This window comes from Hypanus sabinus, chromosome 1, assembly GCF_030144855.1.
Source record: "Hypanus sabinus isolate sHypSab1 chromosome 1, sHypSab1.hap1, whole genome shotgun sequence".
In the NCBI taxonomy this organism is placed as follows: domain Eukaryota; kingdom Metazoa; phylum Chordata; class Chondrichthyes; order Myliobatiformes; family Dasyatidae; genus Hypanus; species Hypanus sabinus.
In genome coordinates this window covers 88,241,161-88,268,788 of record NC_082706.1, presented here as the reverse complement: position 1 = coordinate 88,268,788, position 27,628 = coordinate 88,241,161, and the positions used below count along the sequence as shown (strand labels likewise).

At 41.1% G+C, this 27,628-nt stretch overlaps 1 protein-coding gene across 2 annotated transcripts in view; it reads left to right on the top strand.

Moving 5' to 3' along the window:
* dok6 (docking protein 6) overlaps positions 1 to 27,628 on the top strand; it is a 527,037-nt gene that overhangs the window by 320,844 nt on the left and 178,565 nt on the right. The window lies entirely within an intron of this gene.

Below are 27,628 nucleotides of genomic sequence, written 5' to 3'. Positions count from 1 at the left end.
ATATAGGTATTCCTCCATAAAGTGAACACTGATTGTACTTTCAGCTGTGAAGCACTATGCACTGTTTTATTAAGTTAAATGTGCAAGGCAAATACCAATCTTTGATTGTTAGGTCTCAATGTACAGGTTTAAGTGATCTACAGAAAATAAGGATTAGCTTTAATTGTCACATCAGCATCAAAACATTGAAGCATACAATGAAATAAACCATTTGCATTAAATTAAATCAATGAGGATTTTGCTGGGCAGACCGCATGTATTGTCATACTTCTGGTACCAACATAGCACGCCCATCATTTACTAATCCTAATGTCTCATTTTTTCACTGCACTGCATTTATGGTTTCTAAATGACAATAAACTGAATCTGAATCAGGATGTACTTCTTTGGAATGTGGGAGGAAATGAAGGACCCGGAGGAAGCCCACGTGGTCACAGGGAGAATGTAGAAACTCCTTTTCGGCAACAATGGGAACTGAACCATGATGGGTGATCACTGGCTCTGTAGAGTGATAATGTGCAACCATTGATCCAGAGAAACATAAGCAACAAACGGAGATATTCAGTAGGCCAGGCAGCATGTGTGAAGAGTGGAATTGAGTTAACATTTAAAGCCAATGACTTGTTAGCTCTGTTCCTCCCTTCATTGAAGCTCCCTAACCTTCTGAGTACAAGCAACCAATGCATTAGACTATAAGACACAGGAGTAGAGTTAGGTCATTCAGCCCATTGACTCTGCTCCAATATTCCTTCTGGCTGATGTATTATCCTCAATCCCATTTTTACCCCTTTTTCCCATACACCCTTATTAATCAAGGACCTTTCAACCTCTACTTTAAAATATACCCAATAACCTGGTCTCCACAGCATTGGTGGCAATGAATTCCACAGATTCACCATCATCTGGCTAAAGGAATTCCTCCTCATTGCTGTTCTAAAGGGCTGTCCTTGTATTCTGAGGCTGTGCTCTCTGGTCCTAGACTCTCCACTGGAGGAAACATCCTCTCGGCATTCACTGCATCTAGGCCTTTCAGTGTTTGATTTGGCTTCAGTGAGATTCCCCCGACATTCTTTTAAACTCCAGCATTAGGCCTGTTTTCATTATGGAAAATTACCCTTACGGAATTCACAAATCTTTATCCCGAAGTCCTAAGTACAGAAGACAAGTTGCTGTCATGGAATCTGTGTGAAAAAATAAATAAACACAGTTTTTTTTCAATCTGCATTTCTTGACACATGCTTCATACATTATGGAATATCAGAATACAAACCATTCTCTCGGAAGGCAAGCCCACACATCCTCTTAACTTAAGAACTGCCTGCATCTTCAGTATTCCTACTTTTCTTTCATACTTACAGCTTCTTTGAAACATTAACTAGACTTTTGGAAGGTTCTGATGGTAACTCACTGTTTATCTGATGGGAGAGCTGACCTGCACTCATGATTAAGCACAGTGCCCTTCAGACCAGCGTGCTACCTCCACGAGAGATGAGTTGTGTAAATTGCATTGTAACTCCAACAATTAAAAAATGAGAATATATTGTGAAAAGAATTCCCTTGGGCCAAATCAACTCACTTCAAACCCAATTGCTATGATGTTTAAGCAGAAGCTAAGCATATAATAAAATGTTGAATCTTGGTGCACCCCCAAGGCATTGAGAAATTGTCTGCGCCTTAGGAGCCAGTATTTCATTAATATGGAAGGACGTGTGCAAAGGACTTTCCAGTAAGACGGGGGGAGAGCACAGAACTATTACCAGTAATTGCATTAATCATAGATTCTTTATCTTAGAACATATATTGGATCAATCTGTCAAACTGTAATGATGGCATGCATGTGTTTGCACAGACATTGAAGGTCTGGAGTTGATGAATGTGCTTGTGTATTTGCTGGAATTTAATTTAGCACAATCCATAAGCAAGGTAGTTTAGATAGGCATTAAAATCTATTGAGAACATAGAACATAAGACAAATGCAGGTTCAGAATCAGATGTATTTATTTATCACACCCACCTACCCACACTCATTCACGTGTGACACTGCAGTCACACTAATGTTTATTTTGTCACGTACCCCGTGACGGGTTAAAGAACCAGCAGAAATGGAAAACACATTGGAGTCTGGTATTGCTATAAACTAATAGTGTTTATTAGTAAACTATGCAATGCAGTACTATAAATGCAAATATCTTCAACAGGTTAGCAATGATATATATGTACATAAGTGTGGAAAATGGAATAAAACTAGGCTCTTTCAAACCTAGGGGTGAATGAATAGAGTCTTAAGATGATGAAGAGAGTTCAGTTCAGTGCAAGGTAGTTACTTGAGTGGCGTTAGAGAGAGAGGGAGAGAGAGGCAGAGAGAGAGAGAGAGAGAGAGAGAGAGAGAGAGAGAGAGAGGTGAGCTGATGCTGTCGATCTTCCCGTTGTCTTCCGAAATCCTGTTGAAGTCACCGACTATGACCATAACACGTACAACCGTTCTTCAGTGGTGGAATTATCACCCAGACAAGGGTGGACACACAAATAATTTCCCACCGGTCGCACCTTTTCACACTGTGAGAGCAACTGATCAATTTCCCTGAATCGATCCTCCAAAAACCCCCACCTTCTCGCGGGTGCAACAAAGCTCGTTCAGCGTCCAAAACTGTGTGTCTGTCTCTGCAGGAGCAGACCTGGTTTTTATCTCCACATGTTGGGCACCAACTGTCCATCAACCTACTCCGCCCTCCTCTCTCTGCAGGAACTTTACAAGCAAGCAAGTGTCCTTGAGGGAAGGTAAACAGCTTGTAGAGAAACCAAAACATCAATCTTTCGAGCAGTTTCTGTCTCTCTTTCTCTCATTGCGCTGGACGCCTCCCTTTCTCTCTCTTAATAGCAGCACAGTTCGTAGGGCCAATTCTGGACCCCATCACAGACTAGGGTCATTTCTGAACCCCGTCACAACATGTATTCAGAATTTGCTGTCTGGTGTGTTGGTTAGGATGCAACTTGCAAAGAGAGACAACATTCGACAATTATGAAGTATGAAGTTTAAGTAAAAAACTAAAGTTAGAGGTTAAAGTATGGTTATGGAATAAAATATGCATTATAACATTATATGTTATAGCACAGTACAGGCCCACAAAGTTGTGCAAACCTTTTAACCTATTCTAAGATCAAACTAGTCCTTCCTTCCTACATAGAACTCCATGTTTCTATCATCCATGTGCCTATCTAAGAGTTTCTTAAATTTCCCACTGTATCTGCCTCTACAACCATCCCTGGCAAGGTGTTCCATGCATCCACCACTCTCCATGTAAAAAAAAACTTTCCTTTGACATTAGCCATTTCCGTCCTGAAAAAATGTCTCTGGCTATCCACTCAGTCTATGCCTCTAAACATCGAGTACACCTGTGTCAAGTCACTTCTCACCTTGCTTCATTCCAAAGAGAAAAGCCCTAGCTCTCTCATACGTCATGCCTTCTCATCCAGGCAGCATCCTGGTAAATCTCTTTTGCCCCCTCTCTAAAGCTTCCACATCCTTCCTATAATGAGGTGACAGAATGGAACACAATATTCTAAGTGTGGTCTCACCAGGGTTTTACAGTGCTGCAACATTACTTCTCTCAATACTTGAACTCACTCCCTGACTAATGATGAGCAACACACATATACTTTCTTAACAGCTCTATCAACATGTTCCTATGTACCTGAACTACTAACCCAACATATACATTCCTCTATTTTCAGATTCATGTCCTTTAATAATAAGTACCTTCAATGATCTCCACAACTAATTCTCCATCCTTTGTGGAATTCATAGTTTTTGACTGTCAACAGTATCTCCAGCAGTTGTCTTAAGGAGATAATAAAAGCATTGACAATAATCACAAATACTTCTTTATAAATTGGATCATACTGGAAAATATTACAAGGTTTCATTCTTCAGATTAGATAAGGGTGTTCTGCAATTGGCCTGAAATAAGGTCATAGTTGGGAGTCTAACATCAAAGGATGCACATTGAAATGGAAGGACAGGCAGATAGGCAGAGAGGGTGGGGTGGCTCTGTTGGTAACAAATGAAATCAAATCCTTGGAAAGAGGTGACATTGAGTTGGAAGATGTAGAATCCTTAGGGTAGAGTTAAGAAACTACAAGGATAAAGAGATCCTGATGGGAACTACATACAGGCCTCCAAACAGTAGCCAGGATGTGGGATATAATTTGCAATGTGAAATAGAAAATGCAAGTAATGAGGGCAATGTTACAATAGTCACAGGGGATTTCCATATGCAGGTAGATAGGAAAAATTAGGTTGGAGCTGGACCCCAAGAGAGGGAATTTGTAGATGACTTTTTAGAGCAGTTTTTGGTTGAGTCCACTAGGGGAAAGGCAATTCTGGATTGGGTGTTATGTAATAAACCAGTTTTGATAAGGGAGTTTAAAGGAAAGGAACCCTTAGGAGACAGTGATCATAATATGAAAGACTTCACCCTGCACTTTAAGAGTGAGAAGATATAGTCAGATGCATCAATATTACCGTGGAGTAAAAGGAATTACAGAGGCATGAGAGAGAAGCTGGACAAAGTTGATTGAAAAGGGACACCAGCAAGGATGATGGCAGAACAGCCATGGCTGGAGTTTCTGGAGGCAATTTGGAAGATGCTGGATACATATAACCCAAAGGTGAAGTAGAATTCTAAAGGGAGGGTGAGGAAACCCTGCATAACAAGGAGACTCAAAGACAGGGTAATAGCAAAAGATATTGCATATAATAGTTCAAACATTTTGAAAATTTTGAGGACTGAGGAAGCTTTTAAAATCCAACAGAAGGCAATTAAAAATCTAAAAAGAGAGAAAATATGAAATATGAAGGTAAGCTATCCTAAAATATCAAAGTGGATATCAAAAGGTTTTTCAGATATATAAAAAGAGCAAAAGAGAGTGGATATGGGAACACTGGAAAATGACATTGGAAAAACAGTAGTGGGGACAAAAATAAATGCTGGAGGAACCTAATAAGTATTTTGCATCAGCCTTCACTCTGAACAACACTAGCAGTGAGCCAGAAATTCGAAAGTATCAAGTGGGAGCTGAAAAATCTGAAGGTAGATGTCACCTAGACCAGATGGACTACACCTTAGGGTTCTGGAAGAGGTAGCTGAAGAGAATGTGGAGACATTATTAATGATCTTTCAAGAATCACTAGATTCTTGAGGACTGCAAAATGGCAAATGTCACTCCAATCTTTAAGGAAGGAAGGAGGCAGAAGAAAGAAAATTGGAGGCCAATTAGCCTGACTTCAGTTGTTGGGAGGATTATTAAGAATGAGGTTTTGGTGTTCTTGGATGTGCATTATAAAATAGGTCAAAATCAGCATGGTTTCCTTAAGGGGAAATCTTGCCGGTCAAATCAGTTGGAATTCTTTGAGGAAATGACAGGCAGGATAGACAAAAAAGTGTTAGTGGATGATGTTTACTGGAATTTCAGAAGGCTTTTGACAAGGTGCCGCAGATGAGATAAGAGCCCATGTTATTTCAGGCACCACCAGGCTCAAGAATAGTTACTACCCCGCAACCATCAGGTTCCTGAATAAAAGAGGATAACTACACTCATTTAAGGACTCTTTTATCCAGGTATTTCATGCTCATTATTTATTATTATTTATTTATTATCTGCATTTCCATAGTTTGTTTATAGTTTACTGTTTACAGATCCTGTTTCCAGTTACTGTTCTATAGATTTGTTAAGTATGCTTGCAGAAAAAATATCTCAGGGTTGTAAATGGTGACATTATATACTCTGATCATACATTTTACTTTGAACTTTGAAGGTACTAACATAAATGTAAGATTAGCTGATAGGCAGGAGACAAAGATTCGGAATAAAGGGGGGCTATTCTGGTTGGGTGTGGTGTTCCCCAAAAGTTGGTATTGGGACCATTTCTTTTCACATTATATGACAATGATTTGGATGACGGAATTGATGGCTTTGTGGCCAAGTTTGTAGATGATACAATGATAGGTGGAGGAGCAGGTAGTGTTGAGGAAGCAGGCAGTCTGCAGAAGGATTTGGACATATCGGAAGAATGGGCAATAAAATGGCAAATGGAATATTATGTAGGGAAGCGTATAGTCATGCACTTTGGTAGAAGGAATAAAGGTGTAGACTATTTTCTAAACAGAGAAAATTCAGAAATCAGAGTTGCTAAGGGACTTGGGAGTCCTTGGGAAGGATTCCCAAAAAGTTTACTTACAGGTTGTGTCAGAGGTAAGGAAAGCAAATCAATATTGGTATTCATTTTGAGAAGAATAAAAGACTAAGGGCAAGGATGTGATGCTGAGGCTTTATAAGACTTTGGTCAGACCATACTTGGAGTATTGTGAACAGTTTTGGGCCTCTGATATAAGAAAAGAAGTGAAAATTGTTGGAGAGGATCCGGAGAGGTTTCACATGAGTGATTCTGGGAATTACATGGTTAAATTATGAAGAGGATTTGATGGTCGGAGTTTAGAAGAATGAGGGAGAATCTCATTGAAATCTATTGATTACTGATAAGCCGAGATAGAGTGGACACCTAGAGGATGCTTCCTGTAGTGGGGAAGTCTAGGACCAGAGGGGACAGCCTCAGAATTACAGTACTGTAATTACGTATTGGCTGCTATTCTCTCAACATGAACTGTGCCGTCACTTTCACTCAGAGAAGATGCTGATGCAGATATTCTCCAGATTGTTAAGGCCAGCATTTGTTGGGGAAGTCCGTGATAGCATGATGGGCACTCTTCTGAGAACCAGATACAGTGGCTATGATTAAGTGCCTCCCAATGCAATGGGCCAGCAGTGCTTCGGGACAAAGGCTTCTACTGTGTCATTGCTGTGAGCAATTAACTGTGCTCAATGTGGTAACACGGTCCCATGAGCATTGTGATACGGTGCCGGAATACCTGCTGCAGGGTCCCACACGATTGATTATCTCCATCCATCGTGTGGGAGCAGTTTTACTGGATTTGGAGACTTAACATACTACCAGCCTGGACACATCTCAAGAATACTCTGGCTGTCCTATTTAGCTCCTTTGTTGGAGATAGCTGCTGCAAAAAGCAACATGAATAATTTGGAAGCCTTAAGCATTCAGATTTCTCCGATTTGTGGATAGCCTAGCCTACAAGACTGATGAGAATGGAGTGACAGGAGAGAAACCAACACAATGTCCATCTGGAACCTCTTAAAGATGTGAGCCCGTAATCCTGTGTGCTGCGAACAACTTGGTGATTGCTTGACTGCTGAACGTACAATTCACTGCCGCTTTACATTTACACTACACAGCTCATACCCTCGCTAACATGGTCACTGTTCTTCTGTGTTTTCATAGCACTGCGGCTACCCAGAAGAGTTCCTCATGCCAGGAGTCACCTTGTCACTTTATCATTTCGTGCCAAAGTCACCTTAAGTGTATTATTAATACTTCTGTGCATTAGTTCTTAGTGTGGGACTTTAAACTTTCTTTGATTGACTAAGAGTGATGTGTTTAACCACATGTACATCAAAACATCGTGAAATGTGACATTTGTGTCAAATCAATGAGGATTGTGCTGGGTGTAGTATTATTTTATTCATTTATTTACAGATACACTATGGTAATAGACTCTCCTGGCCCAATGAGCCCCTGCCTCCCAATTACACCCATATGACCAGTTAACCTACTAACCCATTCATCTTTGGGATGTGGGAGGAAACCCACATGGTTATGGGGAGAACGTAAAAACTCCTTACAGATAGTGGCAGAAATTGAACATGGGTTGCTATTGCTGCAACAGCATTACGCCAACCACTACGCTACCATGCCGTCTAATTTTGCTTTAGTGTAGCCTGACTCTTTGATCTGAACCAGCGTACAGTAATTAGTGTGAAATTAGATTATTACAGCTATTCTTTTTATGCTTCCAGAGTATATTAATATGTTGATGTGGGTTAGGTAGGTAGTTTGCTGCTGATGTGATATGTTAACAGCAGAATTGTCTGTTATACGCAGCTTTTCACATCAAGTGCATTTCAATATAGGATTTTTTTTTTGTCCTCAGGATATTAGTCATAATGACTGTTAAAGGCAAAGTAATTAGATATAAACCTCCAGAATATTGAAATACTTGACAATTCTGTATTTAACTATTGTAGGACCAGAGGGCACAGCCTCAGAATACAAGGACATCCCTTTAGAATAGCAAACAGGAGGAATTTCTTAAGCCAATTGGGGCGGGGGGGGGGGGTGAATCTATGGAATTCATTGCCGCAGGTGGCTGTGGAGACCAAGTATTGGGTAATTTAAGGCAGAGATTGACAGGCTTTTGATTAGGAAGGACATCAAAGGTTACAAGGAAAGGCAGGATAATGGAGTCAAAAGGGATAATAAATCAGTCATGATGGAATGATGGAACGGACTCAATGGGCTGAATGGCCTAATTCTGTTCCTTATATTTGGTTGTATATTAGTTTATGCATTTGTGACAGTTAAGAATTGCTGAAACGCAGTTAAATGAGATTATTATTGTGGCACAAAGACCATTCATCCCAATTAGTCCATGCTAACCTCCAGATGAGCCATCCTATCAGTCCCACTTGATTTATACCCCTGTACTCCTAGATCATATTCTCTCTGGCAAGGCAACCAACTGTTCCATTTTTATGATTCCTTTGCCTCCACTGAGAGACAATTTCAAAACGACAATTAAGTTACCATCAAAAAGACTCAATTTGAGGAAAGAAATCAGGAGGCACTTGTCCTCACCTGTTTAATATTAGACTTGACTGGAAGAAGAACAGAAATAGCTGAATAATGATAAATCTGTGTTTAATCACTTTTAATCTTAATGTTGTCATCCATGTCTCTGCTATTTACACAATTATTCTTCTGCTTTGAACCTGGCTTTATATTTTCCACCATACATGTTTGAAGTAAAAGGGGATTTAGACATATGAAACTACCCAAACTGAGATTAAGGCCTAATACACTCAGTGGCCCTTTATTAGGTATCTCATATTTCATTCCCATTCTGATGTTTGGGCTGAACAACAAATGAACCTCTTGACCATGACTGCATGCTTTTCTGCATTGTGTTGCAACCACATGATTGGCTGGTTAGATATTTGCGTTAATGAGCAGCTGTACCTAATAAAGTGGCCACTGAGTGTATTTCCTGAACTTAGGATTCACACTAATGAAATGGGGATTCTGTGCAACTCCAAGCAGGCCACGCAGAGGTAAGCTATCAGGCTTGTGCTGTGTTATCACAAAGATCATTACATGAAAGCAGCCAGCAGTAGATCTGTACCTCCATGCTGACTGCACTCTCAAGCTCATCTTATCCTTCTCCATTGGCAAGATGGAGTACAATCCAAGGCCCAGGTGTGATTTTGCAGTTCATTTTTAGCATTGCCATCATGATCTTTCAAAACTTTTTCCTAATTGTAGATTTTCCATAGAATCCACCAGCTGAGATTTGCTAAACAGGATACAAGATCTGTAACGGCATTGGATTGAGTGGAGATTGAAGATTATGAGCAGTTTATGAGCTTGTTTTCTTCTCAAGATGGCGCTGGTCTTTGTTGAGATTGTGGTTCAGACTTAGTTATTTTTTAAGGCTTTAGGAGTGGTTTTGGGGACAGAAAGGGGTTTAGGGTTCAGGTTAGTGTTTAGTGACAATGTTGTGGGGAAGCTCAAGGTCAGATTAGCGTTCAGGGTGCAGGATGTAGAGGAGTTAGAGATCAGACCTCCACTCTGCACTCTGTGTTCCACATTTGAAGTCCAGTGATGTGACAAAGAAGACTGCAGTGATGTGGTTCAGTGATAGTGATATCCACAGTCAACTGTTCTGCACCCGAAGGCCAGCAAAGTGGACAGGGGTGAAGTTCCAAGGAGATCAAAGGCTGGTCAGTTGGTGCACATGAAGTTCGAGTCTGGGGTTCAGGGGTCAATGATGAAGATTGAACCCCGAACATTGATTGGAAGTCCAGAAATTGAAGCCTGATGTCCAAATCCTGGAGATAGGATTAGGAGTACTGCCCACATGTAAGAGTAAGTCAGAAGGAGGAAAGGGGCTTACTTTTGTTGTTTCATTGCTTGCTGTGTTCTATGTTGTTCTGCTGAGCATTGTGGGCATGTTTGGGACTGGCGATACTTGAGGGATGTCCCCAACACACCCTTGGGTATTAATGCATTTCACTGTACAACTGATAAATCAGAATCCGAATCTAAGCTTTTTTTTCATTAGCTGTTCGTATTTATCAAGAAGAGATTTTACTACTGTATCCCTGAATATTTATCCCTCAGTCAACAGATCAACTCTGTTGCCAATTTCCTGATTGTGGGAGCTAGTGATGAATAAATTTGACTGCAATGTTTCCTTTATCAGAATAGCTTCTTGTGAAGTGCTATTAAGTGCTTTGGGACTTTCTTAAAAGGGACTTAAAATGTTCAATATAAATGCTGGTCTACTTTTTTATGCTGGCTGATCTGATTAGGAGACTCAGAAATCAGTAGGCTTAATTTGAATGTGCCCATAAAATTACCACTTAGGCAAATTCTCCAGGCAGCACAAGCTATGCAGCAACAAGCAACAAAAAGACCCACGCACAATGAAGTGCCAATTTAGAGTGCGTCAAGGAATTACACAGAGGATGCTAATGAGAATTCTAGGATAGTAATCCAGCTGAATGATTCGGACAGTCGGGTTTCCCATTTGGCAGAATCCCACATTAGTATTGGATCTTGATGCTTTTTGCGATTCAGAAGTTCTTCAGAAGTCAAGAAAGAATTGCTTACGGCCATTTTATTAAATATTGCAAGAGCAGAAAATGAACAAAAATATTAAAATCTGGTTTAAAATCACTGGCATTTGTTGTGAAATTTGTTATTTTGCAGCAGTAGCATGGTGCAATATATAATGTAAAAAAAATCTATTGTGAGGTATTGTAGATGGGTTCAATGTCCATTGAGAAAACTGATGGTCTGATAGTGGGGGGAAAGAAGCTGCTCCTAGAACATTAAGTGTGTGTTTTCAAGCAGCTGTACATCCTCCATGATGGTAGAAATGGCAGCAGGTCATGCCCTGGGTGAAGGATACCACCTTTTTGAGACATCGCCTTTTGAAGCTGTCCTTGATGCTGGGGAGGCTAGTGTCCACGAAGAAGCTGGCTGGGTTTACAACTTTCTGCAGCTTTATCTGATCCTGTGTGGTGGCCCCTCCATGCCAGGTGTTGAAGCAACCAGCTGGAAAACTCTCCACAGTACATCTGTAGAAGCTTGCTGGAGCCTTTTGGAGCACAAATTATTGAGAGAAATGAGCTGAGAGAACAAAGAAACGACAAAGGAAAAAGAGGCCCTGCTCATCCCAACACAGACTAGAGATAGCACAACAATTCCTGTGATAACAACCTATAAAATAGTCATGTTCAAATGGTGAAGCTTCTAGAGAAATACAGAAGCAACAGAAACATAATTAGTGGAAAATTCACTGAACAAAAATGCTGGAGGAACTCAGCAGGCTAGGCAGCGTTATGGAAAAGAGTAACCAGTCAATGTTTCGAGCCAAGATACTTCATCAGGACAGAGTCATACGTACAATACCTATAAAAAGTACTCGAGCCTCTCCCGGAAGTTTTCATGTTTCGATGTTTTACAACATTGAATCAGTGTTGATTTAATTTGGCTTTTTTGACACTGATCATGAGAAAAAGACTTTCATGTCAAAGTGAAAACAGATCTCTATAAAGTGATCTAAATTAAATACAAATGTAAAACACAAAATAGTTGATTGCATAAGTATTCACCTCCCTTTAATATGACGCACAAAATCATCACTGGTCAGCCCATTGGTTTTACAAGTGTCATAATTAGTTAAATGGAGATCAGCTGTGCGCAGGCAAGGTATTTCAATTGATTGTAGTAAAAATATCTGGAAGGTCTAACTGCTGGTGAGTCAGTTTCCTGGCAAAAACGACACCATAAAGACTGAAGAACACTCCAAGCAACCCTGAAAAAAGGTTATTGAAAAGTACAAGTCAGGATACGGATACAAGAAAATTTCCAAGTCACTCAATATCCCTTGAAGTACAGTTAAGTCAATTATCAAGAAATGGAAAGAATATGGCACAGCTGTATATCTGCTTAGAGCAGGACATCCTCAAAAACTGAGTGACCATGCAAGAAGGGGACTGGTGAGGCAGGTCACCATGGGAGTGATGACAACTCTGGAGGAGCTACAAGCTTCAGTGGCTGAGATGGTAGATAGAACAACTATTGCCCAGGTGTTTCACCAGTCACAGTTTTATGGGAGAGTGGCAAAGAGAATGCCACTGTTGAAAATACTCTCATGAAATTTTGGCTAAATTTTGCCAGAAGCATGTGGGAGACTCTGAAGTCAACTAGAAGAAGGTTCTATGGGCTGATGAAACCAAATTTGAGCTTTTTAGCCATCAGACTAAACACTTAGCACATCATCAAAAACACACCATCCCTACTATGAAGCATGGTGGTGGCTGCATCATGCTGTGGGGATGCTTCACTGCAGCAGGCCCTGGAAGGTAGAAGGTAAAATGAATGCAGCAAAATACAGGGATATCTTGGAGGAAAGCCTGATGCAGTCTGCAAGAAAACTGCAACTTGGGAGAAGATTTGATTTCCAGCATCAATGACCCCAAGCATAAAGCCAAAGGTACACAGAATGGCTTAAAAATAAAGTTAATGTCCTGGAGTGGCCAAGACAGAATCCAGACCTCAACCCAATTGATAATTTTTGGCTAGACTTGAAAAGGGCCGTTCACTCACAATGCCCGCACAATCTGACAAAACTTGAGCAGTCTTGTAGAAGAATGGGGAAAATCTGCATTGTGCAGATTTTTGGACTGTGCATTGTGCAGATGTGCAAAGCTTATAGAAACCAATCTCCACAGTCTCACGACTGTAATTGCTGCCAAAGTACATCTACTAAATACTGACTTGAAGCAGGTGAATACTTAGGTAATCAATTATTTTGTGTTTCATATTTGTAATTAATTTAGATCACTTTTTAGAGATACGTTTTCACTATGACACTGATGAATCTTTTTCTATTGATTAGTGACAAAAAAGCCAAACTAAATCCATTGTGATTCAATGTTGTAAAACAATAAAATATTAAAACTTCTGGAAGTGGGGTTGAATACTTTTTATAGGCACTGTATGTAGGTGATTATATAAAAATGCAAGCAAGCATAGGAAAGTTAAACTGCAAGAAAAATAATAATTCTACGCTCCAATCCAACATTATAGATGATTTGGAACACAATACAGGCATGGATAAAGTGGATAGCTAGATACTTTTCTAGTGAAAATGACTAATGCAAGGGCATAGTATGTTAAGGTGATTGGAGGAAAGTATCAGGGGATGTCAGAGGTAAGTTTTTTACACAGAGAGTAGTGGGTCCAAAGTGTCATGTTCGAGAATGATACATCAGGGTGATTTATGAACTCTTAAATAGGTACCTGGATGATAGACAAAATGGAGGGCTAGAATGATCTTTAAGAGGTTAAAAGATCACCACAACATCATGGGTCAAATGGATTGTACTGTGCTGTAGTAGTCTAGGTACAAGGGGGCTGTCAGAAGTAAGTTTTTCACAGAGTGATGGGGGCATAGAATGCACTGCTGGCCATAGTGGTGGAGCTGGATACAACAGGGTCTTTTAAGAGACTCATAGGTACATGGAGCATTGGAAAATAGAGGGCTTTGCGGTAGGGAAATTCTAGACAGATACAAATACTTTATTGTCACCAAACAATTGATACTAGAGCGTACAATCATCACAGTGATATTTGTTTCTGTGCTTTGCGCTCCTTGAAGTACAAATTGAAGTAAATATAATAAAAATTTAAATTATAAATTATAATTAGAAAATTGAAAAGGGAAAGTAAGGTAGTGCAAGTCAGGTCCGGATATTTGGAAGGTACGGCCCAGATCCAGGTCAGGATCTGTTCAGCAGTCTTATCACAGTTGGAAAGAAGCTATTCCCAAATCTGTCCGTACGTATCTTCATGCTCCTGAACCTTCTCCCAGAGGGAAGAGGGACAAAAAGTGTGTTGGCTGGGTGGGACTTATCCTTGATTATCCTGGCAGCACTGCTCTGACAGCGTGTGGTGTAAAGTGAGTCCAAGGATGGAAGATTGCTTTGTGTGATGTGCTGGGCTGTGTTCACGATCTTCTGCAGCTTCTTCCGGTCTTGGACAGGACAACTTCCATACCAGGTTGTGATGCACCCTAGAAGAATGCCCTAGAATACCCTAGAAGATTCTATGGTAGTTTACATAGTCGGCACAGCATTGTGGGCCGAAGAGCCTATAATATGCTGTAGATTTCTGTGTTCTGTTTTCTATTAGATCAAGTTCAAGTTGTTTATTTTCATTCAACCATACTCCTGTATACCACCTAATGAAATAAAGTTCCTCTGGACCAAGGTGCAAAACACAGTGCATATAACACTAACACACACACACACACACACACACACAATATTAAGTAATATTACCATAAATAAATGAACAAATAATAAGCATTTACAACACAAGTGAAATCATTAAAGCAGTATTACGCTCCTGGTGCTTCATGAATGATGAGATCTGGGTGGTGGCAGGGGGTTCAGCAGGCTTGGCGGAGGAAGCCGTTTCTCATCCTAACGGTTCTTAACAGTCAGCAGCATCCCCTTACGGACAGCTTGCTGTGCTGGGAGACTAAGAAATTCTGAGCAAACTGTATGTGTATTTAATATTTCAGTAATATTTGAGTAATCTTAATGACAATAGACAGTAGGTGCAGGAGTAGGCCATTCGGCCCTTCTAGCCAGCACCACCATTCACTGTGATCATGGCTGGTCATACACAATCAGTACCCCGTTCCTGCCCTCTCCCCATATCCCTTGACCCCGCTATCTATAAGAGCTCTATCTAACTCTCTCTTGAATGCATCCAGAGACTTGGCCTCCACTGCCTTCTGGGGCAGAGCATTCCACATATCCACCACTCTCTGGGTGAAAAAGTTTTTCCGCATCTCTGTTCTAAATGACCTACCCCTTATTCTTACTCTAGTTCTGGACTCACCCATCAGCAGGAACATGCTTCCTGCCTCCAGTGTATCCAATCCCTTAATAATCTTATATGTTTCAATCAGATCCCCTCTCATCCTTCTAAATTCCAGTGTATACAAGCCCAGTCGCTCCAATCTTTCAACATATGACAGTCCCGCCATTCCGGGAATTAACCTTGTGAACCTACGCTGCACTCCTTCAATAGCAAGAATGTCCTTCCTCAAATTTGGAGACCAAAACTGCACACAATACTCCAGGTGGGGTCTCACCAGGGCCCTGTACAGCTGCAGAAGGACCTCTTTACTCGTAAACTTAATTCCTCTTGTTATAAAGGCCAGCATGCCATTAGCTTTCTTCACTGCCTGCTGTACCTGCATGCTTGCTTTCATTGACATGTACAAGAACACCTAGATCTCGTTGTACTTCCCCTTTTCCTAACTTGACTCCATTTAGATAGTAATCTGCCTGTTCTTGCCACCAAAGTGGATAACCTCACATTTATCCACATTAACCTGCATCTGCCATACATTTGCCCACTCACCCCACCTGTCCAAGTCATCCTGCATTCTCATATCATCCTCCTGACAGTTCACACTGCCACCCAGCTTTGTGTCATCAGCAAATTTGCTAATGTCACTTTTAATCCCTTCATCTAAATCTTTAATGTATATTGTAAACAGCTGCGGTCCCAGCACCGAACCCTGCGGTATCCCACTGGTCACAGCCTGCCATTCCGAAAGGGACCCGTTAATCACTACTCTTTGTTTTCTGTCAGCCAGCCAATTTTCAATCCATGTCAGTACTCTGCCCACAATACCATGTGCCCTAATTTTGCCCACTAATCTCCTATGTGGGACTTTATCAAAAGCTTTCTGGAAGTCCAAGTACACTACATCCTCTGGCTCTCCCTTGTCCATTTTCATACCATTCATGTTCACTTAAATAATTCATAATGAATGCATACATCATGATAATACCATGTGATATGTGGGCATTTAAAGTAACCTCGAAGTTAGACTCACATTTCGGATTCCCACGTCTTCCCTTGAATTAGTTTAATGTTTTAACATTACCAAACATAACATTGACAGTGAGGTATTTTTAAAACAAACCTAGGATAGCAATAGACCTGTTGAAGCACAGCAAGATGTTCAAAGTAAAAGAAACTCAATGAGGAATGGCAAGTGAAAAATGCAGCCCAGCATGTGCAGAGACTGTTGAGTTGAAAAAAGGCAGTAAACAGAAGAATTCAGATTCATAAACAGTAAGCATCGGCTGATAGTAATCATAAAAAACAGTAGAAGAGGCTGGTTACATTGGAAAGATAGACACGTTTGATTACACAACAGATAACCGGATTTTATATACTGAACAAATTCAACAGTATTTTGAAGCAAATAAAATAAACAATGAAAACAAGTCCTAATTTTGCTGAATGCATTGGGGTTAAAGGCATACAGAATACTTCAAAGTTTGATTGCTCCAGCCAAAGCAGCAGGAATGAGCTTTGCTGATATTGTCAAAGTGATGCAGGAACATTTAGAACAAAAGTCATTGTTGATTACAGAATGCTTTAGAGTTAATGAGTGGAATCAAAAGAAATGGGAGTCCATTTCAGCGTACATGGCTGAGTTGCTGAAGTTATCTGAGCATCGTGAGTTCAGTAATAGTCTTAATGATGCTCTGAGAGATCATTTAGTTTGTGGAATCTTACAAGAAAGCATTCAAAAATGGCTCCTAATTGAAGCACAACTCACATTGAAATGAACAGTTGAAGTTGCTGTATCAATGAAAATAGCAGACAGAGTTGCAATTGAGTTGCAGTCTGGAATGAAAATGAGCATAAACAAAATTGCCACACTTAGCAGAATCTGGCCTGGCCAAACAAATTGTGTTAACAATGCGACAGGGGCTCAGGTACATCAGACTGATGCAGATTTAAAGGTGAAACTTGCAGAAAATGCAGCAAAGCAGGACACCTACAAAGAGTATGTTGGGAAGACAAAAGTAAATGGTCTGCACAGAGAAGAGAAAAAGCTAAAAAGTCAAGTGCAGTTTCAAGAAGAGCACAAATCTGCATGCTGTTGATGAAAACTCTGATCATGATGAGAGGTACACAGGACTGTGTAACCTTGAGATTTACAATGTGAAAAACTAACATTAGACAAGCAATATGGCTTATACCAGAAGTGAATGGCAAATTAATTAAAATGGAATTAGACACTGGTTCAACTGTTTCACTCATTCTACAAAATGAGTTTAAGAGGTATTTCAAAGATACAAACTGAAGCCTGCAGATATCCAGCTAAGATCTTTCACTGGTGAAAAGTTAACTCCTGAGGGAATGACGTTAAATTCATGACAGTGAAATACAACAACCAACAAGCCACATTGAGCTTACATGTGGTAAAAAAAACAGGAGGACCTGCATTGTGAGGGTGAGATTGGCTGAGACAACTACAACTTGGTTGGAGATCTATCCACCATTTACATGCCAAATCCTCTGCGACAGAGTCAACTCATAGTAAAATAAGAAAGATACTGGATGATGCCACAACTGTCTCCATGCTGAACACCATGGACCGTTGTCCACCAGAGAACTAACAGGTTGTTGTGTCAACCTCTGCCCCTGGTTGGAAAGCATATTGAACCAAGGAAGGGCCACAGTGCTTAGAGGAATTGTGAAAGTGCCAAAAGCAGTGGTCAGCATGTCTGAGAAAGCTTCTGATATGTGCAGACAGTTACTTGCAAAACGTGGCTTAGTTTTAAACTGCATGATGACTTCAAGGAGCTTCAGGAAAGTTGCAAGCTTTCAGCTTTTGTGAATATAAAGAACCAGAATCTACACTGTGTGCATGATTGTTGCATGAACTTCAAGTGGTAGACAAAAAGTTGCTTGTAAAAGTAAATGCAAAGACCACCAACACCCAGCTGGATAAATGGAGAGCCGAACAGAAAAGAATTAATGAGTTATGACAACAGAGGATTAGACAGGTGATGTTGTGGATAAGGAAACCAAGTTTTATAAAGGGAACAATAGAAGGATTAATAAGAGAATACTCCAGTAAACTAAATGCACCTTTCCAAGATCAAGATACACAAACTAGAAGAAGAAAAAGGAAGGAGAAGAAAGGTGTCTAGAGCTGTCAGGACCACTTCTTGCAATCTCAGAATCAACTCCTACAATCACCACGGAGGAGACTCCAGAACCTCCTCCACAAGTCTCATCTGCCAAGAAGAGGGAACACCCTTGTCAAGAATGACATTATCCTCCACAGTGATTAAATCTTTGGGCCTGAATGGAACAATATTAAATTTAGCATTCTGTGGAGTGGTACTATGTATAATAGTTGTATTATATAATATGCCATGTATATAGTTGAGATGTATTTACTATTGTTGGAGTTGATAGCTGAGACAGGAGGACTGTTGTGTATTTAATATTTCAGTAATATTTGAGTTAAGCTTATATATATTGATTCATTCTTGTATGTTTAAATATTTCACTATGGGTTACACGTGTATATAAATATGTTAATTTCATATATCATGATGCTACGATGTGATGAATTAGTTTAATGTCTTAAAGTTACAAAACATAACAAAACCGAAGAGCATCTTTCACTGACGATAGCATTTGATATCCAATTGTGTGTGTGTCCCTGGGAACAGTCCATAAATCAGAGAGTTTTGCTTAAAAGGGAGAAAGGTTCACACAGATGGTTACAAACAGGCATTTGTTACTCACATTCTCCTTTCCAGGCAACCCTCAGAGTTGAGAAGACTTGCTTTCTCACAGTTGGACATATTGGTGATCTTCAGATCCTTCTATGTAGTATTTACAACAGGAAGGCCAAGACAGCACAGCCTTCCAGAACCTTCTGCTCTGTATCATAGAGGTGTTAGATGTCAGCAAGTGGGAGTATCTGGTCCACCCAGTGATCCTGACTCTATCCGTTCCTTTGAATTGAATAAAGCTCCCGGAAGCAGCTGAGTTACACTCGGCTCGATGGGACTGAGTGGGCCCAGACTTGCTGGAAGTGTGCAACACTATGCTTCTAGCTGGCAGCACGTCAGACATCATAACGAAGGGCACCATTACCCTCATCTACAAGCGAAAGGGGGAGAGGACTTCAGGCCTCTTTCTGGACTGTTGCTATGGAGAAAATTGCAGGGGTCTTTGTCCCGATTCATCCCCAGCATCTGCTTGACAGTGGAGTCTCTGATCAGTTGAGGTTGCCATCGTCTACCTGTTGAACCGTGTCTACGGACAAGCTGGCGAGCACTGTGAGGATCATGTTTTTTGACTTCTCCAGTGCGTTCAACACCATCCGCCCTGTTCTGCGGGGTGAGAAGCTGACAGTGATGCAGGTGGATGCTTCCCTGGTGTCATGGATTATTGATTACCTGACTGGCAGACCACAGTACATGCGCTTGCAATACTGTGTGTCAGACAGAGTGATCAGCAGCACTGGGGCTCCACAGGGGACTGTCCTGTCTCCCTTTCTCTTCACCATCTACACCTCGGACTTCAACTACAACACAGAGTCTTCCCATCTTCAGAAGATTTCTGACATCTCTGCCATAGTTGGATGTATCAGCAAGGGAGATGAGGCTGAGTACAGGGCTACGGTGGGAAACTTTGTCACATGGTGCGAGCAGAATCATCTGCAGCTTAATGTGAAAAAGGACTAAGGAGCTGGTGGTGGACCTGAGGAGGGCTAAGGCACCGGTGACCCCTACTTCCATCCAAGGAGTCAATGTGGACATGGTGGAGGATTACAAATACCTGGGGATACGAATGGACAATAAACTGGACTGGTCAAAGAACACCGAGGCTGTCTACAAGAAGGGTCAGAGCCATCTCTATTTCCTGAGGAGACTGAGGTCCTTTAACATCTGCCGGATGATGCTGAGGATATTCTACGAGGCTGTGGTGGCCAGTGCTATCATGTTTGCTGTTGTGTGCCGGGGCAGTAGGCTGAGGGTAGCAGACACCAACAGAGTCAGCAAACTCATTCATAAGGCCAGTGATGTTGTGGGAGTGGAACTGGACTCTCTGACGGTGGTGTCTGAAAGGAGGATGCTCTCCAAGTTGCATGCCATCTTGGACAATATCTCCCATCCACTCCATAATGTACTGGTTAGGCACAGGAGTACATTCAGCCAGAGACTCATTCCACCGAGATGCAACACTGAGCGTCATAGGAAGTCATTCCTGCCTGTGGCCATCAAACTTTACAACTCCTCCCTCGGAGTGTCAGACACCCTGAGCCAATAGGCTGGTCCTGGACTTATTTCCACTTGGCATGATTAACTTATTATTATTTAATTATTTATGGTTTTATATTGCTATATTTCTTCACTATTCTTGGTTGGTGCGGCTGTAACAAAACCCAGTTTCCCTCGGGTCAATAAAGTACGTCTGTCTGTCCGTCTGTATTGGTTGTTCTTAGAGGACAAACAGAGACGGACATCAAGCTTCACTGGAGGATCATCAGTTTGGTGATCTGCCAGCACATCGAGATGTCCGTAGAGGAACGCTGTTGACTGGCACATTCCAGACTGCAGGAGTACGTCCTGAGGGACACACTGAAACTTTTGCAGCCACTGCAAGGGCTCGATGGGGGAGCCCTCCATCTCTGGCGGCATTCTCTGCTTCCTTTATTGTGTCAGTAGCTTTCTCTCGGTTTACTGTCAGTCATGCAAATCCCTGGTGGAGACCATCACATACAGATAGTGAAGAATTCTTCATTGCTGTTTCCGTAACAGCTTTGTTTGACCAGTCAGGGTTGCTAGCCCTGAGCTGAATCCCTGAACCTGGAGGACTGGTGGACCACTCTTTGTCTGTTCACAATGGATGATCCTATCAAGAGCCAAAGCATAAAGCCCTGACTCCAGTCAACGTAGCTCTCCAAGTCGATGAGGTGCACAAGCCTCCACTCCATGACAAGGTTGTGCTTCTCTTGGAGGAGGGGGCTACACCACATAAAACGAACAGTCCTATTGATTTTAAGGAGTATAATAAAAGAAAACTACTTAATGCATAGACATTGAATGTGAGAATGAAAAAGCATTGCACAGCTTATCCTTGTTAATGGCTTTTATTCATTATGAATCAACTTTAGTTTGATGTTAAAAAAAATGACTTTTTTCTGCTTTAATTCTGAGGTAGCACCATGGTGGGGCTTTCAGTCTCTGCCAGAGTGGGGGTAGTTGATGCTTCGCAGGATGGGCCAGCAGGAAGTTCAGACTCCATCCACTGTTTACACCGAGTCTCTGTGTGCTCTCAATAAGTGGACTTGTGGTTAGCATTGGTTTTCTGAACGTTTCTTCTCCATATGGGCTTGCTGCACTTTTCGGAGGAGGCTTTGAAAGCATCTTTAATTTTTGTTTCCTCTGTTCACTTGGTCATTTTGTGGTGTAATGGAGCTTGAAATAGACCATCTAATTTTGTGTGTCTGATGCCAGGGGTAGAAGCAATTTGGCTCGCTGACTGGAGATGACTAAGCTTAATAAGGGCCTCACTGTTGACAAAGCTGACCTAGTAATGAAGGCTGATAGCTATTCATCTGCCTAGCTAAAGGATGTGGCTAATTTTGTGGAGACAGCTCTGGTGCCATCTCCCCAATGCTTTGAGGTGCTCAGTGTTAGATAAGCCAGACTCATAAAAGATCAGTCTGCACACACAAAATGATGAGGGAGCTGTTTATAAGGAATAAACAGTTGACATTTGATACTGAGACCCTTTATCAGGACTGAAAAGGAAGGGGAAGAATTCAAAATAAGAAGGTGGGGGAGTGGAAGGAGTACAAACTAAGTGATCAATGAGGCTAGTCTCAGGTTGGAGTAGCAACACCTCATACTCTTTCCTTTCTATTCTTTTCACTTGTCCATCACCTCCTTGTAGTGCCGCTCCTTGTTCCCTTTCTCCCATGGCCTACTCTCCTCTCCTGTCAGATATCCTTCTTCTTCAGCCCTTTACTTCTTTCAGCTATCACCATCCAGCTTCTCACTTCATTTCCCCTCCACCACACACCCCTCTCCTGGCTTTACCCATCATCTTCTAACATGTACTCCTTCCCCTTCCCCCCCACCTTCTTTTCTGGCTTCTGTCCCCTTCCATTCCTGGTGAAGAGTCTCAGCTCAAAATGTAGACTGTTTATTCCTCTCCATAGATGCTGTCTGACCTGATGAGTTTCTCCAGCATGTTAAGTGTGTGTTGCTTTGGATTTCCAGCATCTGCAGAATCTGATGTGTTTAGCATTGTTGCTATTCTGGTAAACTATGAGTTTGTGCTGGCTTTGTGTTCTTGATCCTCACATACTCCTTTCAGCTGTTGGTGAAATGCTGTACTAGCTGAGATATACCAGCTAGTTAAGTGGTGTTGAAGCACCAACCTTGCACTCAATGTCAGTAAAGAGCTGACTGTGGCCTTTAGGAAAAGTAAGACAAGGGCACACGAGCCAATCCTGACAGAGGGATCAGAAGTGGAGAGAGTGAGCAATTTCAGGCTCCTGGGTGTCAAGATCTCTGAGGATCTAACCCGGTCCCAACATATCGATGCAGCTATAAAGAAGGAAAGACAGCAGCTGTATTTCATTAAGAGTTTGAAGAGATTTTGTTTGTCAACAAAAACACTCAAAAACTTCTATAGATGTACCATGGAGAGCATTCTGACAGGCTGCATCACTGTCTGGTATAGGTGGGGCAACTGCACAGGACCAAAAGAAGCTACAGAAAGTTGTAAAATTAGTCAGCTCCATCTTGGGTACTAACCTCTGTAGTACCCAAGACATCTTCAAGGAGCGATACCTCAGAAAAGCAACACCTATTATTAAGGACCCTCATCACCCAGGCCATGCCCTCTTCTCATTGTTAGTATCAGGTCAGAGGTACAGGAGCCTTCCCTCTGCCATCTGAACCCTAAATGGACATTGAATCCATGAACTCAACCTCACTTTTTGAAAAGTATCTATTATTTCTACGTTTGCACTATTTTGATCTATTTAATATACATATATATATATACTTCCTGTAATTGATTTACTTATTATCTTCTTCCTTTCTATAATATGTATTGTATTGAAATGCTGCTGCTAAGTTAACAAATTTCATGACACTTGCCAGTGATAATAAACCTGATTCTGAAGGCGTTGTTAAACGTTCTCATTAATTGCCTACACTGAGAGACTCACCTGACATGTGAAGTGTAGAAAGTGCACATTGTGGACCTGTGAAGTCACGACAACCTCAGCCATCAATCTGCAGTACACAAACCGTGCTTGGAACAGGACGTTTCCCAGAAGTCAAGCAGTACAGGACAGGAACAGGTCATTCAGCTCCAGACGTGATGCTGAATTAACAAAGAACACATTGAACCTTGAAGTGGCTGGGCTACAGCAACAAAAGACCACAAATATATATACTCGGTGGCTATTCTATTAGGTGCAGGACTTGGTTGTTTTGTGGCATCAGAACAAAGACATAAAATTATGATAAAATACAAAACTAAGTAAGCAGTGCAAAAAAAGGAATATCGAGGTAGTGTTCATGGGCCATTCAGAAATCTGATAGTGGAGGGAAAGAAACTGCTCCTGAATCACTGAGTGTATGTCTTTAGGTTCCTGTACCTCCTCCCTGATGGCAGTCGTGAGAAAAGGGCAGGTCCTAGATGCTGTGGGTCCTTAGTGATAAATGCCACTCTCAAGAGGCACCACTTTTTGAAGATGTAGTCATTGGTCGGGAGGGTTGTGCTCATGAGGGAGTTGACTGAGACTAATAACTGTCTGCATCCTCTGCGTTCCTGTATTTAGAGGGTTCATACCAGGCTGTGAGGCAACTAGTCAGGATGCTTTCCACCGTACATCTATAGAAATACGTAAGATGGTATACTCAATCTCCTCAAACTCATAATGATGTGTCTGTGAGCTTCATACTTACATTATAACTCACTAGTTGTAGCATAGATTATCTGTCTATCTACAGGTATCTATCTATCTAACCATCTATCCATTCTTCTATCCATCTATCTATCCATCCATCCATCCATCTATTCATGTGTTTATCTATTTATGTATTGATTCATTGATTCATTCATAGATACAGCACAGTAACACCCCTTGTGGTTCAACAAGCCTAAACTGCCCTATTATCCCAACGCAACCAATTAACCTACTAAGCTGTACATCTTTGGAATGTAGGGGAAAAACAGAGCACCTGGAGGAAACCCACATGGTCACAGGGGTAAACGTACAAGCTCTTTACAAACAGCGCTAATTACTGAGCTCCAAACTGAGCTGTGGTAGTGTTGCACTAACTGTGACACTAGTGTGGCATTCTCTTGTGATTATTTTTGTGCCCGGTCACAGGGAGAATGTACAAACTCCCTATAGATAGCAGCGGGAATAGAACCCAGATCGCTGGTGCTGCCATAGCATTGTACAGTAAGAAGAAGAGAAGGTGTCAACTGAAGTGAATACACACCAAAAATTAAAGGCCAGTCTTTTGGCCCTGTTACCTGAGCAAATACTGCAGGAGACAGCCTACATATATATCTTTCTTTTCTAGATCCTCCACTGTTATTATCCATCCAAATCCTTCAATGTGGATATAGCAGACACCAGATATCTTTGTGGAGGAAAGGTTTACCTTTCAGATCCCCTCAGAATCATAGTCTTATCATACACAAAGCACTTCATCCCACCATATCTGTGAATCACCTTTCCAGTGAAATACCTCTGCCTCCCTTCCCCATTACAAGGTGTGTATTTTCCAAATGAATTCATGTTCCTTTAAAGACATTTTTATTGAATCTGATTTTCCATCCTTCCAGTCATGTGTCCCAAATCAAAGGAACATACTGCATCAAGTTGCATCTCTCCTGTCTTTTTTGCTAGTTATCCGAAATCTATCACCCTGCGATTTGCCAGTCACATCACATTTTTTTTTCCACCCTGGCGATTTTGACTTTCTTTAGGCAATCTCTCCTGAATATTCACTATTTGAAGAATAGTCTCACACTCTTATTGTCTTGTCTGGTCTGTGACTGGTTTGGTGATTGTCCGATCTTGGAACGGTCTTAATGGGAAGTAATGTGGGGAAGAAAAATGCCTCACAGAATTGGTGAAATTCACAGATTAACTGCTAAGAGTTTCATCCTTAATCGTAAACGAATCGGAGTACAAAGGGGAAGAAATGGCAGTTCTGTTGGATAGCACCTTGTTTACGAGTCATATGGGCACTTGTATTCTTCATAGGCATTGAATCTCAAATCAGATTCGTGGAAGGATTATAGCACAGTTTAACCAGAATGATATCAGGAATCATAAGGGGAAATGATATCAATCTGGCTGTGTTCAGAGGTTAGAATGTACTTAATAAAGGTTAAAGGATGTGTTAAGATTGAGAAAACCAAATGACCCTGATGGGTCAATATCAAAGACAAGGGAGCAAAATCTTAAAATTAGAAGTAAAATACTGAAGAATAAAAGCAGTATTTTCTGTTCTATAAATCAAGAGTGTTCTTCCCCCAGAATGATATTTGTTTTGATTCAGTGGAGCATTGAGGTACAGACAGTTTAGAAAGTGGTATAACTTAAAGGGCTGAGTGGTATATTCATGCTCTTTCATTACTCTATCTTGTTGTCTGAATATCTGCCATATTGCACCAATCAGTGTCTTGCCCAAAATTCACTCACAGTGACCATTTCATTGGGTACACCTGTACATCTGCTTGTTAATGCAAATATCTAATCAGCCAATCAATCATGTGGCATCAACTCAACGCATAAAGGCATGCAGACATGGTCAAGAGGTTCAGTTGTCATTCAGACCAAATGTCAGAATGTGGAAGAAGTGTGATCTGAGTAACTTTGCCGTGAAATGATTGTTGGTGCCAGATGGGGTGGTTCGAGTATTCAGAAAGTTCTGATCTCCTTGAATTTTCACATACAACCGTCTCGAGAGTTTACAGAGAATGGTGCAAGAAACAAAAAAAAAATCCAGTGAGTGGCATTTCTGTGGGTGAAAACACCTTATTGTGAGAGGTGAGAGGAGAACGGCCAGACCAGTTTAAGCCAACAACTCAAATAACCACGTGTTACAGAAGTCCTGTGCAGAAGAGCATCTCTGAATGCACGACACATTGAACTACAGCAGCAAAAGACATTGAGCATACACTCAGTAGCCACTTTATTAGGTACAGGAGCTGTCCAGAATTCAAAGTCAGGTTTAAAATCATTGGCAAGTGTCATGATATTTGGTATTCTGTGGCAGCAGTAAATTGAATACATAATAATAAAAACTATATAAATTAAAATAAGAAGTATATATAAAAATGAATAAGTAACACAAAAAGAGAGGAGAAACAAACTGAGGTAATGTTTACAGGTGCAATGTCCAATCAGAAATCTGATGGCGGAAGGGAAAAAGCTGTTCCTGAAATGTTGAGTGTGTGTCTTCAGGCTCCTGTACCTTCTCCTTGATGGTAGGAATGAGAAGAGGGTATGTGTTGGAGGTCCTTAATGGTGAATGCTGCCTTTTTGAGCTGTCTAATAAGTGGCCACTGAGTGTATATTCAGCCATTGCCAGTGTCCAGTTCCATACCTTTTCCGTAGGTTTTTGTCCCAGATGTTTTTGGGAAATGCCACCCCTTTCCTCAGATTTTGGATCTCTCTCAGCTTCCTATTCCTTACCCATATCAGTTGTACTGTTTGGTTGATCATTCCCTTTACTTCCTGAATCTCTGATTTCCATATTCTGATCCCCTTCCTTCCCTAAAATATTCCTCTTCCTCCTCATCAATCTTCCCTATCTTTTCCAAATCTAATGTATCTCATACTGGTTCAAACCAATTTATGATGCTCTCATACCAGTGGACAATTACTCACACAGCAATGAAAAAGACCTCCCTATATGCTGATGCCATACATACAGCGCAGGCAAAAGAACATAAGAAATAGAAATAGAGACAGGCAATTTGGCCTTTCTTGCCTACTCTGCCAGATTATTGGATCATGGCCACATTCCCTTAGTATCAAAAATCCATCAACTACATTGTCAAAGTGTCTCCACAGTTCTCCAGAGTAGCAAATTGATAACATTCACTACCACTTAGGCAAAAAAAATACTTTCTTTGTCTGAAAAGGTCCATCCTTATCTTGAGACTGTAATACCTTAACCAGGGGAAACATCATTCCTGCATCTACCATGTCAAACCTACCTTAACGATTTTGAGCAATGTGCGCAAAATGCTGGAGGAACTCAGCAGGTCAGGCAGCAGCAATGGAGATGGAGAGGAATAAGCAGTCAATGTTTTGGGCAAGAAGCTTCATCAGCACTGGAAAGGAAGGGAGAAGAAGCCAGAAAAAAGGTGGTAGGGGAAGGGTGCAGACTCCATGTATTAATAATATTTAATGCCAATGTAAAGATTTGCAGATGCTACTCTGTGAGCTGTGGTGCAATATTGAATTGTGCACCATCTCCAAAATGACTCTAACTGTAACAAGACATTTTTTCTTTTTTAGTTTCT